Genomic DNA, 12954 nt, shown 5'->3' with positions numbered 1-12954 from the left:
GGCTGCCTGTTTACAGAGCAGTCCCATGCATGCTTTTCCATCTGGGTCTGCCCTGCTGCAACCACGATCCCATGTGCTCCCAATGAAATTCACACTGACTGATGTTGAATTAGGCCCACAGGAAGCAATAAAATACGCTTGCTGATCCCAGAGTATCACAGGAAATTAACATGTGACATTTTTTAACACGTTGTTTTAATAAATTAATTTTGTACTGTAGTTTAAAGAGGACCATGAAATGTGAGGTAGGACACTGGGGGTGGTCTCTCTTCAGTTTCATAATGCCTTGTTTGCACGTTGCATTTTTTTTCCCCTTCTTCTTTGTGCTACCAAAACATTGTAACAGTCACAGAAGCATCCCAGCATTAAATGAACAACACCATTCATCTTGATTCCATGTTCCCACGAGTCTGTCTTGTGACCTTATCTGAGAAAGCCTTCACAACCACGAAGAGAAATACACTATCTTAGCTAACAGCATGTGAGCTAGGTAGCAGTGTGAAAAGGGAACACAAAAGCAGCCAGCCAATAAATGCACGAAGAGGAAAGGGATGATGTTGGATCCTCATTAGACTTCCAAGCAGTTTGTCATTAGCTTGCTTGTAAAACCTCGGAGGCTTTATAGGAGAAAAATATTTCTTCATGCAGAATGCCCGAGATCTCTTCTTCTGCGAGTGGAAGTTTCAGGTTCCCCCTCCCCCTCCATTTCTGGAGAGGCTGCCAAGTTTGTAAGAGCTAAAAGCAACAGCTTTCTGTTCAGCGTTACTTCATGCTTCTGGTATTAATCTAATAGAAGGCTAGAATGGGAGGAGGGGAAAGAAGCAATGAAAGCTGATTTCCTCCCATGCAGCAGGAAATCCATAGAAAATTCAGATCTAACAGTAATTTTAACAGCTGGGTCACTGCTTTGGCTTTTACTTGCCATAGGAACACACAACTACATATTTATTTATTTTTTTAACTATAAAAAGAAAACAGGCGTCAAGCAACAGGAAAAATAAAAACAAGACATGCAGTTGTAAATACCCCTATTAACACATCCTCTTCAACCAGCCAGGCTAGAAGTATTAACACCTTTTGCAAATTGCCCCTTGTTTTCATTAACATTCCTAATAACAACATCCATGAAAACAAAATATAGAACGAGATCCTCTTGCTAACAAGCACATCAACAAATATTTGCTTGGGAAGTGCTCCAGTAGCCACTTTGAAAGAGTCTTAGCAAATCACAGGACTGAGATGTTGAGCTAAAACTCCACGATGAAGGTGAGAAATTCTTAGCAAAACCAGATCACAAATAAGCAATATGTAAGTCGGACACATCAGCCCTGCAGCAATCCACAGCCACATATAGCACAGACCAAATGATTGTTAGTAATACCTTTCTAAAGAATACTGCATGCTGGCAGATAATTTCCCGTATTTAACCTACAATCATGGGTAATTTCTTTACTGGGAAAGGCTTGCTTATTTATTCTGGTAAATAATTGCTGGGAGGGTGATGGTCACAAGTGTGGTCCTTTATCTTGATTATGTGATTCGTTTTTTTCTTCCTTTCATGCTTTTCTCCCAGGCTTTGCTCCACCTGCTTCTCATGCACCATATGGCTCAAATCATGTCATACTGCAGAACTCAAGAATTGTTTTTTTTTTTTGTTTTTTTTTTTAATGTTGATGCAGAGAAAGCTTAATAGAATACACATGCTGAAATGGAACCCTGCTTTGTAGATGAAACAGGGCTATTGCATGTTCATGCGTGCTTCATGTACTAGGAAGGATCCATTCTGCAGTCTGATTTCTCCATTTTAGCAAATGATGGTGGTGAGAATGCTTTACCTGCCCACTGATGCATGAGATGAACAGAGTGAACATGACAGCTGGTTTTAATGTCACTAGCTGCAGCCAGCTGTTACACTGAAAGCGTTAATAACCATTTTCATCAGTCACGGGCTTGGATTAAACAGACTGCAAGACTCAAGGACTCTCAAGGGTTAGTGATGGCAGAAAAAAAACCCCAGAAGCTAACACCCAAAACACCAAGTAGGAGCCACGCAATGTGAGCAGGGAGGCTCCTCTCGGGGCAGATAAGTACAGGGCTGGAACACTTCATAGCTATAGCTTGAAGTACTGATGGGCTGTACAGACAGAAAATCAAGCCTTGAAAAGAAATGGGAGAATGAGAAAAGTTGTGGTGGATATTAGACTAGAAAGAAGTTCAAAAAGATGAAGCTTCCTAGGTGTTAGTACTGCTAACTGCAGAGATAGTTCAGAAGAAAGCTTTTCACTTTCTTTGTCCCACGTTCATAAAACCCAGGATTTTGTGCAGTCAACAGGACCATTGCAATCACTCCCTCTGTACTGCAAAAATTCCAGCTGGTATCAGGTTTTCCTTGTAATGGAAACAAGCTGGCAGAACTTCAAAAACTTGATAACAACTTAAATAGAGAAATGACAGCAGTAGTTATACTTTGCTATTAAAATGTTGTTCTGACTTCCCTTAAAAATATATATATATATATGTAGTTGGAATTAAAAAAAAAAATTAAAAGAGAACAAGTTAGATACAATTTGGCAGTGCTTACAGTAATAGCATTTGCATCCAGTAGCAAATCCATAAGAGAATGCAAAGATGTGGCTATTTTGGAATTTGTTCAAGGAATGATATCTAACAGCTCAACTTTCGTCAAACATGCCATGGCCAGGGGATGTGAGCCCCGTGAAATTTGTGAGCTCAATCAGACAGTTTCAACGACTAAGAAACTGAAAGGGAAGTTTTGAAAATGGCAGATATGTGAGCAGCTTTTTTATTTCATTATTGGAAGGCAAAGAAATCGGTCAGCCCCTGATAAGATTGTCTTAAGAGCACAAATACTCCAAAGAGCCTAGGAAACTGAGTGAAAAAGTGTTGAGTAAGTGGAAATAACCTTTGGTGGATAAATCCAGTCCAAGCCTTTCCCTCTCAGGCTTAATTTTGCATGTTTCCTTTTCCTTTTTTTTTCTCCTTCCTTCCACAGTAGAATTGTAGGTTCAGTGTCAAGAGTATCCTAACTTTCCCTGGCTTCTGTTCTCTGTTAAAGCCGTGTGATCTGTGCCACTTCTCATAGATGTAAGAATTATGCAGGGGCTCACAATAACCAGAAGCTGAGTGTCTATATAAATAAGACATTTATACTTCTCTGGAAAAAAAAAATAATAAAAGTTTCTCTTTTAAAAGTATTACAGTCCTTCCTTTTTCTCCTCTCGTCCTTCTTTCCTGCCCATATGCAACCAAAGAAATGGCCTTTGTTAGTTATTCTGGGCTGGCAGGAAGCCCAAAGATCCAGCTGACAAAAACTTCAAGTCAGCAAACGCAGTGGGAGGAATGTCCTTTTCAGAGTCCCGTTTCACAGCCTTGCTGTCACTGAACATCACAGTAGCTCTGTGCAGAAGCACCTCGCCTCGCCCTTCGTTACAAGGTGAATCGCCCTTACTCTGTTCCCTGTGCTGAAGTAATTAACTCTTGTTACTCACCACCAGCACAGCTGCCCAGCCTGTGGATGCTGGGCTCTGGGGGAAGCTGATATCACAGCAACAGTTCAAACTGATGCTGCATCATTGGATTTGTGGAGAAATAACGAAGCTCGGTTGGGTGTCTCTACCACACCACGTAACTCCTGTAATGTAGCATCTCATAGAGTGAAACAGCTTGAGAGGGCAGAGTTAGCCTAGACAATGGATATCCAGCAGAAGGTCCACACGTTAAACACTTGTGTTAGTGTTGGCCCACTATGGGATCACTGAGTGGACCAGGATGCCCAACACAAGGTCAAGGCCTTCACAGAAGCTGCTGGTTCCCAGTGGTCAGTAGTCAGAAAAATAGGTGCAGAGAACAAACGTAAGGGTCTTTCTCATACATTAGTTGGATATGATTTTTTATGATTTTTTTTTTCCTCAGAAACGTAAAGAAATGAGAAAATAAATTCAAAGTAATTGAAGGATTCACCAGGAGGCACAGCAATTTGCACACTTCACAGCAGAGAAGTGATTTGTTCTGCAATAAGAGCTCTTCAGATGATCTAGAAATAAACACTTTTTCTCACACAATTTTCTTTCCTTAGCCTGTGGAACAAGTGAACACTGTTCTTTCTGATCCTCCCCTTCCCTCAGAGACCCTTTGGTATTTTCCTCTTCTTATTTTGAATTTCCTGTCTGCACTCTAGGGAAAGGATTTTCCTGTGAGAAACAAATGTCACACTGCTGATTTGTTTGGATGCCAACAGACTAAGTCTGTCCTTCGTGTGGAGCAAGTTCTCATCTACCTGTTACCACAAGAGGACTGACCTAAGATTTTTCTTTCCTTAATTTTATTTGGAGATATCCCTAGAGAATTAGCTTTCTGCTCCCTAGCAGAATTGATATTTCTATGTATGATAAGCTAAGAATGATGACACTGTTTCAGGTAAATGAAGACCTAAACTGGACTAAAACCCAAAATTAAAACCAAACATTACACATTTTGCAAACCTACCTAAGTTCTGTAGGATCCTCTGTAGCGCATGTCTTTTAGGCTACCGTATTTGATGTTTTGTTTTGAGAGATGGAGAAAAAGAAGTGTGCGTACTCCCCATCTGTGCACACGTACAGGGAACAGGATACAGCAGCTCAGCCAGAAACATCCAGATATGATGATACTGAACATATGCAGATGTTTCTAAACTACAGAAGGTGCGTTTTCATCTTCCTGGCGATTCACAGATAATTGTTCATGGAAATGAAGACTGTCAGTGGAACATGGGAGGAAAAAATCTCGTAGATATAAGGATTTCAGACTTGAATCTGAGCAGTGCAGTTCTTAGGAACTGTGTTCTGTTTCTGCTCAGAATGATGTGAACCCAAATTTGCTTCACCTCAAGCACGAATGAGAAGATCACAGGAGAACACGTTTACATGTGTGCATGCTCAAAGTGTGTGTTCTGTATCAAAACTTTCGCTTTGAACCTATATAATAGCAACAGAGTGCGAAAGTCTAGCTGAAGGCTGTGGTAGGATATATTGCTTACTGCATTTTGTTTGAGAATCCTTCAATGTGTCTGGTACTTAGTATGCTGAAAATGCCTTAGATGTCTTGCTGGCCTCTTATGGTACATTAAAGGAGATGCTAGATGCTGATCCCTATGATTGCAGCAGCACAACTGTGGTACTCACCAGTTTGTGGCTTTGAATGGGATGTACATTATGTCTTCAAGCTGTTACAGAGCATTGGGGAGTGTTTTGTGGCTTGTGGTATACGCAGAATGCGTGATTTGTAGAACTTTTGGGTATAACCATCTATTACCCTTGTGCTTGTGAGGCACTGCAATGGGTGACCCAAGTGGTTTATTTCATGCATCTGTGTGGTATCTTGTACTGTTCACTATTTTGTGTGAAATATAGAATTGCTTTCATTATACAATTACTTTGAAAGCTTACTAAGGACTTCTTTATTATACATAAACTAATTTTGGATGACAAAAGTCAAGAAGCTTAATTCTGGGTATTACAAGCTGGAAAGGATAGAATGGGGGGGAATGGTTTTAAGCTCAAGGAGGGAAGGTTTAGACTGGATGTCAGGGGGAAGCTCTTTACAGAAAGAGTGGTGAGGTGCTGGCACAGGCTGCCCAGGAAAGCTGTGGATGCCCCGTCCCTGCAGGTATTCAAGGCCAGGTTGGATGGGGCCCTGAGCAACTTGGTCTAGTACCGGATCTGGAGGTTGGTGGCCCTGTCTGTGTAGAGGGGTTGGAACTTGATGATCCTTGGGGTCCCTTCCAACCCAAGCCAATCTGTGATTCTATGAAAGCTCTCAGAGAGCTAGCTGAGGTTCTGAAGGATGCAATAGAATGATGTACAGCATGGATTCAGCTTTGTCTTAAGCCTGTTTCCTTTGTGTTTTGTGCAGTATAAGTGTAAGAGGTATCTAAATCAGCACTTGGCCATCATTCATGGAAATAATGCAAGTCAGATTGGGATATTGCTTTAATAAAAGTCAGGCTTGGTTGTACAGGAAATTAGATGGAGCCTGCTGACGCTTTAAAGGCAGAGGAACTGTCTGTGGCAGGTGCTGCTTCGGTATTCTTGAACCTTGTCTCAGTTGTAACCCAAATTCATAATATTAGAAATCTTTTAAATTCAAGCCTAGGGGATTTTTTCAAACAAAGCCATAAGATAACCTTTCTGTCAAAGACAGAAAAGGCATTCACGTGACAAACCTAATCAACAAAGCTAACATGGCGCATAAAATCTGAATCATCTAAAAGAGGGTGGCAAGATAGGTGAACAGTGAATAAGTAAGTGAAGCTCATACAAGAGAAAGCATGTGAGACACTGTAGTAATCAGAAAGATGTGTAAAGGTGAACGGTGGTCAAGCTGACCATGCAATCAAGAGAAAAGGCAAACCTCCAAACCTAAGTGCACGTCTCACTTTGCCAAATTCAGCTCTGTATCCAGTAAGTAATGTTACATGGAAAGCACCAGTAGGCTAGGTGGGCCAGGTTTGTACTTCATTTTGATTTAGCTTTTCCCTTGACGTTGATTTCCATTTATATTCTCTGCCCTGAAATCTGAAGTTGCATTCCCTATAACGGATTGACTTATCTACAGCTGGAAGCAGAGATCCCTGCTTCTTTGACACTGCAGTAATGGAGATCTATCTGAGTGTTTCCATATGGTGAGCTGAGCAGTCATCCGATATTTCTGCATCATTTCTCCCAGGCAGATGGACAGATGGTGGAACGTGGTCCTGTTATTTTTTCTTTTAAACAAAACCTTTTGATTTCCGTGCAACTCCATAAACATCCATTTCCTTGTATCAGTGAGAACACCAGGGAAGGTAGCACCTCGTTTGCTTGCCTTGAGCTCCAGGTTGCTGGATTCCTGGAGACTCTCTTGACTTTTATTCAGTTAGAAGGCAAGTATTTTTATTTTGCTGAGACTTTATTGATGTCTTCCCTATGCAGCTGCTTTGATGTCTTTCTGGTTTCTCTCCCACATGAACTATGTTCAGCCACCTGCACCTTAAGTCAGCATGTTATCAAACCCTCCACCCACACAACACGGGTTTTTGAACAGCTTTGCATGTACCCGTAGTTTTGGGGTGGTGGCTCCTATTGTTTCAGCTATCTATTCCATAAAACCTAATTGCACTTTGCAAATATAATGAAGGGTGGTTGTTACACCCACTACCTTCAGCAAGACTTCACACAGCTTCTAGCATCACAATGCATGCATTTTCTGTACCCAGACAAGCCATTGCAATTACAGCCCTCAGTGCTCAACAGGACATTAACCACTGACAACAAATCAAGTTTTCTCAGACACACTCATATGCTCCCATGAAACTCCTGAAACTGCAGAGCTTTTTCTTCCATCTTCTTGTAGTAAGGAAGTCCCGTATTTACGTGCACCACCTCCTTTACCTTGATAGTGTCTAAGACCTACAGGAAAACCATCCCTTCCACTCTTCCTCTTGCCCTTTAAATCACTCTCCTCTCCCCAAATACTTCTCCAGTTTAATCTACCAGTGAGCTTTTCTTTTTGCTGCAAAAGCTGAACTTTCCCTATCCGTAGGTGTATAACTTTGTGAAACGCAGTTCAAAAGTAACTGGCATTGTCAGCTAGAGTCAGTGTGGCCAGCTGGCAGCATAGCCGGAGCACTTTTGGCAATGAATGGAAGCTTTTTACATATCTGGTGAGCTCTCAGCCATGGGACTCCTGTGTTCAAGTTCCTGCTCTGTCTGTCTGAAAGGGTCTGGAGTTGAAACCTCTACGGTGTGCAGAACTACCACTGTAAAGTGGGACGCCTCCTTCATCAAGGCAGTGTTTGATCCCACAAAATACCTTTTCACGAATTTAAACATCCTGTTCAGAGTCCAAAAGAGGACATCAAGGCAACTGAGTTGACAAGAAAAATATATATGTAAAAAATAATAACATTTCAAAGGGTTCTCCTTTCACTCCAGCATAGAATAAACAAATTTCAGAGCCTCTGGATCTGCTAAGGAACAAGCATCGTACTCCAGCAGCAACAGAACTGCAGCCTGAATAGCAACAGGATGCTAGCAAAAGCATCCTGGCCTAGAACAGAGATGTCCTTTATCTGACACAGGAAATTTATCAACTTTGGAGCTTTTCCACATAAAATAGAGACTTTCATGAGCGCTGCTTGCCAAGACCTGCTGCATGCAGCACACAAAAGAACAGCGTGTCATGGAAATAAACGAGCCGCATCCTTGCACAAGTGCTGTATTCCTCAGCCCGCCGGTCATGCCCTGGCAGGAACCTCACCTGGCACCTATTTTTGTCAGCCAACAGGTCATAACCCTGAGGCAACACGTTGCTCAGGAGAGATTCAAATAAACGATTCACAGTAACAAAGGGAATTCAATGCACAGGCAGGCTTTGGAAATCCCATGGAAGTTTTTCTCTGGTGAGTGATGAACAGATTGCAAAAATGCTTAAGTGCATCTGGGAAGTACCAGAACCCACACCTGGTCCACCCCAGGAAATTGCTTCATCATCAAGCAAAACAGTCGTGCTCCCTCTTGCTTTATCTCCCTGTGGCTTGATGAGTCTTCCTTCACTGGCTGGATCATGATTCCACATCAATAGGTGAGGTGGGGAGTGTCTCCGTGCCAGATCACACCCTAGGTAGGCAAATTACCTTGCACATGCAGCCTAAATTTGAACTGCCTGAGGCAGGGACATGGTCCATGCTGTACTGATTCTGATATCCCTTGCACCCTGGATGAGACGTAGGCGTTGCCACAGCTCAGACAAGAACAACACACTTCCCATGTACAGAGATATCATAGATGCCTGAGCTCAAGCCATGAATCCTGATTTCAAATCATTCCTGATTCAAAGTCACGAGCATGCACCTGACCCACGAGAACACAGAAACTTCTGACACATGTGTGTCAACACTCTTTCCTTGGCCATCTGTGCTCCCCAGAAGGCTATGAACCCCTCTTTGGTTACCTGGACCAGGACTGTGAAATCCACTACAAACACTGGCTATTGAAAAGTTAGACATTTAGCAACTCCATGCACTCACATCTGTGCTGCTGTTGTCTGTAACGGCATGTGCTGTAATGCAGCCCTGCAAACGGTGTGCGCAAGCGACTGCTAGCTGGGAATTTTCTAACTTTCAAGTGCTCAGTTCTTTTTTAACAAGGCTTTCAAATACACCTTGATGTGTTTCTAAGAGAAAGTTCAAAAAAGTAGGGAAATGATATCACATGCGAATTTCAGAATTTAGCACAGAACTCTAGAGCTCTGGTAAAATACACTCGTGAGCCAATATCATCTCAATGCTTTAAGCAAGAGGTACTCATACTTCCTTCTGAAAAGGCTCAGAGATTTTTTACCCCAAACGAATGCATTTCCCACTCTCTGTTCTCTAGCCTTTGGTGAAGTATTCAGTGAATTCAGCTTGTGGCAAGTGTCCCCTTTACTGAAAAGTGCATCCTTGGTTTGTGAAGTTTATCATATACAAAACAATTACTTGAAAAGCTAATGCAGCCTCAGAAGGTTAGGAGATTGATAGCAGTGTGGTGGAGCCGAGCCAGTGTGAAACCATCACAGTATTGGTACCTGCTCTTTCAATAACAACATAGTGCTCCTCAAAGAATGACTGAATGCCTGGATCCTTACAGTGCTTTAAAAATTAGGCAGAATAGAGAGAGCTTTTGCCTTATGATCACATACGAGCTGGCAGAAGAGAGGAGGCAACAGAGCTGGCTGTTCTACCTTGGCAACACATCGTCCCCAGAATTATCCATGCTCTCTGCAATCTCTTATTATGCTGGCTGGCCTGAGAAACAGCAGCCTCTCCTCCAAGACAGAGAGAATAGAGAGAGCCCTCATCAACAAGAGGTTTGAGCTCACCTTCACAGCCCCACAGTGATCGTTCACACAAGGGATCCGCACCCCTCCAGCCTCACCGTCACATTCAGAAAGCTGGGACTAGGATCCAGGACTTCATAGATGAAGACACAGAAAAAGTTCTCCGGCTCAGAACACTCACTGAAGCTGCTGGAAGGCAGAATAATCATAGAGAGGGAGCCAAGTCACACTGATATTGTATGGAGCCTATTTGGAGGCTTGGCCTCAATTAGCATATAAATGAAGCGATACACGCAGTCGCAGCTTGCCAGAAAATGAGACAGAATAATCTCCCCAATTTGGCAGCTCTCTAGAGCATTTAGTTTGTGAATGAGGAGCCAGGCACAATCTGAAGCCAAGCTGGGTCCACAGCTTACAGCCAATTGACTTTACATGGTGAAAACAGGTCTTGGAAAGCAGTGAAGCAGACCAGCACTTCTTCTGCTCTTGAACTAAGTTTCTATTATAGGAAAGTGACTTTAAAGTTATTCATCACGGTTCCACCTGATAGCATTTCACCTACTGCCTGTGCAGGCCCAGATGAGATGTGGTACGGACTTCCTGCAGAAGGGTCCTGGACGTTAACAGAGTGCTTGATTTTATTCCAAGTAAAGGAGAAGGAACTGAAAGTTCACAGGAAAAATGATACGAAGATGTGACCACAGAGCTGCCGAGCTTAGACACAGACAGAAATTGTACTTACAGATCTTCATTTGGACAGCGAGTAAGGAGACAAAAATAGAAACGAAGACTCTCAAAAACTGGTGCACATAGAGGGAATGAGTAGTTCCATTTACTGGTATAGCCTATGCAGTCCTTTTAAGGTATTTCTATTAAGACAGAAGGAAGACGGCTTGTATTTTTGTGCAAATGCCTCTCACAGTCATTAGGGTTTAGTTTTCCTTTCTAAATATTTTCAATTGTCAGGGGCTCAGCTAAGACGCAAAAGCAAGGAAATCTAAGCACAATGGCATGCAGATTTTTCCAAGAGCAGTGCGGTCTTGCTCCTATAGCTACACAGTCTACGCTTTGGGGGAGATCAAATTTCTAGGAGAGAAAGCGAAACAGATGTAAACATAGGTAAAACGTATGAGGAAAATCAGTACCAGGCAAAGACAGCCTTTTCTTTTCCTTCCGACATTTTAAATATACCCTGATTTAAGAAAGCTGACTTGAAAAGAAATATCCGTTCTCCATTTGCATTAGCAAGCACAGTCAAGCCTAGATGTAACTGTACCTTCTGTTTTTCATCCCGGCAGAAACGTTTCTCTTCATTAGAAGCTTGGAGTCACAGGAAAATCTTACAGGTCTCAAGGAGGCTGCTGAATTAAAAACCTCATTACATCCCTTAGCTAGCTCGTGGCTCCCTCATGCACCAAGTTAGTCCCTTCTCACGTTTGAGCTCCAATTTAGTGCTTTGTTACGATGCTGCAGCAGCTGCAGCCTGGAATTGCGCAGATGGCTGGTTCTTTGCAGATGTTCTGGGCCGGCTTCTCAGCACCTGTGAGTGAGGTGCTCTGCTCAAAGTCCCCCTTGCCCCTTTTGTTAACGCTACCACCCCCTGGGCAATCTGCTTTCCTGGTAAGGCATTTCTGGCAGAGCTGGTGTGTCAAGGGTGGTTTCTGAGCCGAGTTTCTGGAAAATATCCCATTCAAGTTTCAACAAGGGAGAAATATTTCATTGAGGAATTACTGTTTAACCCTCCCTCACAAAACAAGGAGCAAAGTGGTTCATCAAAAAAGAACACAGCAGAATGAAATAATCCCATGACTCAGTGTTGAACCAGAGTTATGATGTAAATCTACTAGTGACTCCAACATGCATCTGTTTAAATTAAAGGGCAAAACCGCTCTAATCTTGTTAGGTCTTGCATATTCTGACAACAAGACCTGAACTGGAACGGCAACATAATTTTCCACTTCTCTCCACACTTTGCTTTCTTGTGGTCAAAATCTAAGAGTGGCTCTGGCAAAAAAAAAAAGAGAGGGCTGCTTCCCAAAATTTCCCCTTCATAAATACATTTCTGATTAGTGCTTCTAGGCACGTAACATCACCTCCAAAAATCATGAGCATCTTATGGCCATGACCTATAACTTGGAAATTACAGCTTATTATGAAGATACCAGCTCTGTCCTAAATGCACCCACAAAACGTCCTGCAAAAATCTTGTCTCTTCCTTTTACTTTTCCCTCTCCCTTCTTCAACTCAAAGAAAAAAAGCGGAAAGCAGAGCAATACTGCTTAGAAGGCATAAATAATGGCCATTACATGGAGTGTACAAGGTGCCTAGAGAAGCAGAGAATGTTCCGTCACTGGAGGTGTACAAGGCCAGGAGGGTTGAGGCCCTGGGCAGCCTGATCTGGTGGGTGGCAGCCCTGCCCACAACTGAGGGTTGGAACTAGATGATCTTTGAGGTCCCTTCCAACCCAAGCCATCCTATGATTCGGTTTATATCATCTCAGGCCTTCAAGGCCCCAGCTCCATCTACAGTCCAGGAGTGTTCCAGGAACTGTCCCTGTTTGGCCAAACCTTTCTCTTCATCTGTTGCAAAACAAGACCAAGGAACACAAACATCCCTTTATAAGCTTAAGCTACCTGTTTCAATTGAGGCAAGTAGTGAGCCACAAAGGAAGTCTAGCAGTGAGCTATCCATACTCCTTATGGGTGCCATTACCAAGCACATGACTAATGACCTTCTCCACACGAGATGCAGCCTGGGAACAAGTGCAGTGGGTGCTGTTACACTGTGGACAAGTGCCACACAGGTCTTTCCTGTCTGATGTGATTTCCAGCCTCTGGCTCATCCCAGTTTCAATTGCTTCCTTTGCTCTGCAAGGTCAGGGAAGCAGCAGAGGCTTCTAACAGGACACATACCATCACTGCCAAGCTGAGTCCAGCCCTACCTCCGGCTGCTGCTTCTGGTGCGGTGGCTGCTCAGGTGAACACACTTGTGAGCAGCTTGCAAACACTCAACCCACCCCAACTATTTTAATGAGCTTCACCATACCTACTGCTTGCAGAAATGCCTACTGAGAAATGTCAGAAATAAGGCTGATTT

At 42.9% G+C, this 12954-nt stretch overlaps 1 protein-coding gene across 8 annotated transcripts in view; it reads right to left on the bottom strand.

The window, feature by feature from the left end:
* Positions 1 to 12954, bottom strand: part of PHLDB2 (pleckstrin homology like domain family B member 2) — a 113182-nt gene that overhangs the window by 72538 nt on the left and 27690 nt on the right. Inside the window, exons 1-2 of one of the 8 annotated variants that reach the window (XM_040667000.2) lie at positions 11135 to 11459; positions 9901 to 10047 (exon numbers count right to left, since the gene is read on the bottom strand). The exons of the other annotated variants lie outside the window; for them this stretch is intronic. The gene's annotated coding sequence lies outside the window, so the exon portion shown is untranslated. Of the gene's footprint in view, positions 1 to 9900; positions 10048 to 11134; positions 11460 to 12954 lie in introns of those variants that run through there. 8 annotated transcript variants of the gene reach the window in all.

This window comes from Gallus gallus, chromosome 1 (genome assembly GCF_016699485.2).
Source record: "Gallus gallus isolate bGalGal1 chromosome 1, bGalGal1.mat.broiler.GRCg7b, whole genome shotgun sequence".
NCBI classification, from domain to species: Eukaryota; Metazoa; Chordata; class Aves; order Galliformes; family Phasianidae; genus Gallus; species Gallus gallus.
The sequence above is the reverse complement of the archived record's forward strand: the minus strand, read 5'-3'. Positions and strand labels throughout refer to the sequence as shown.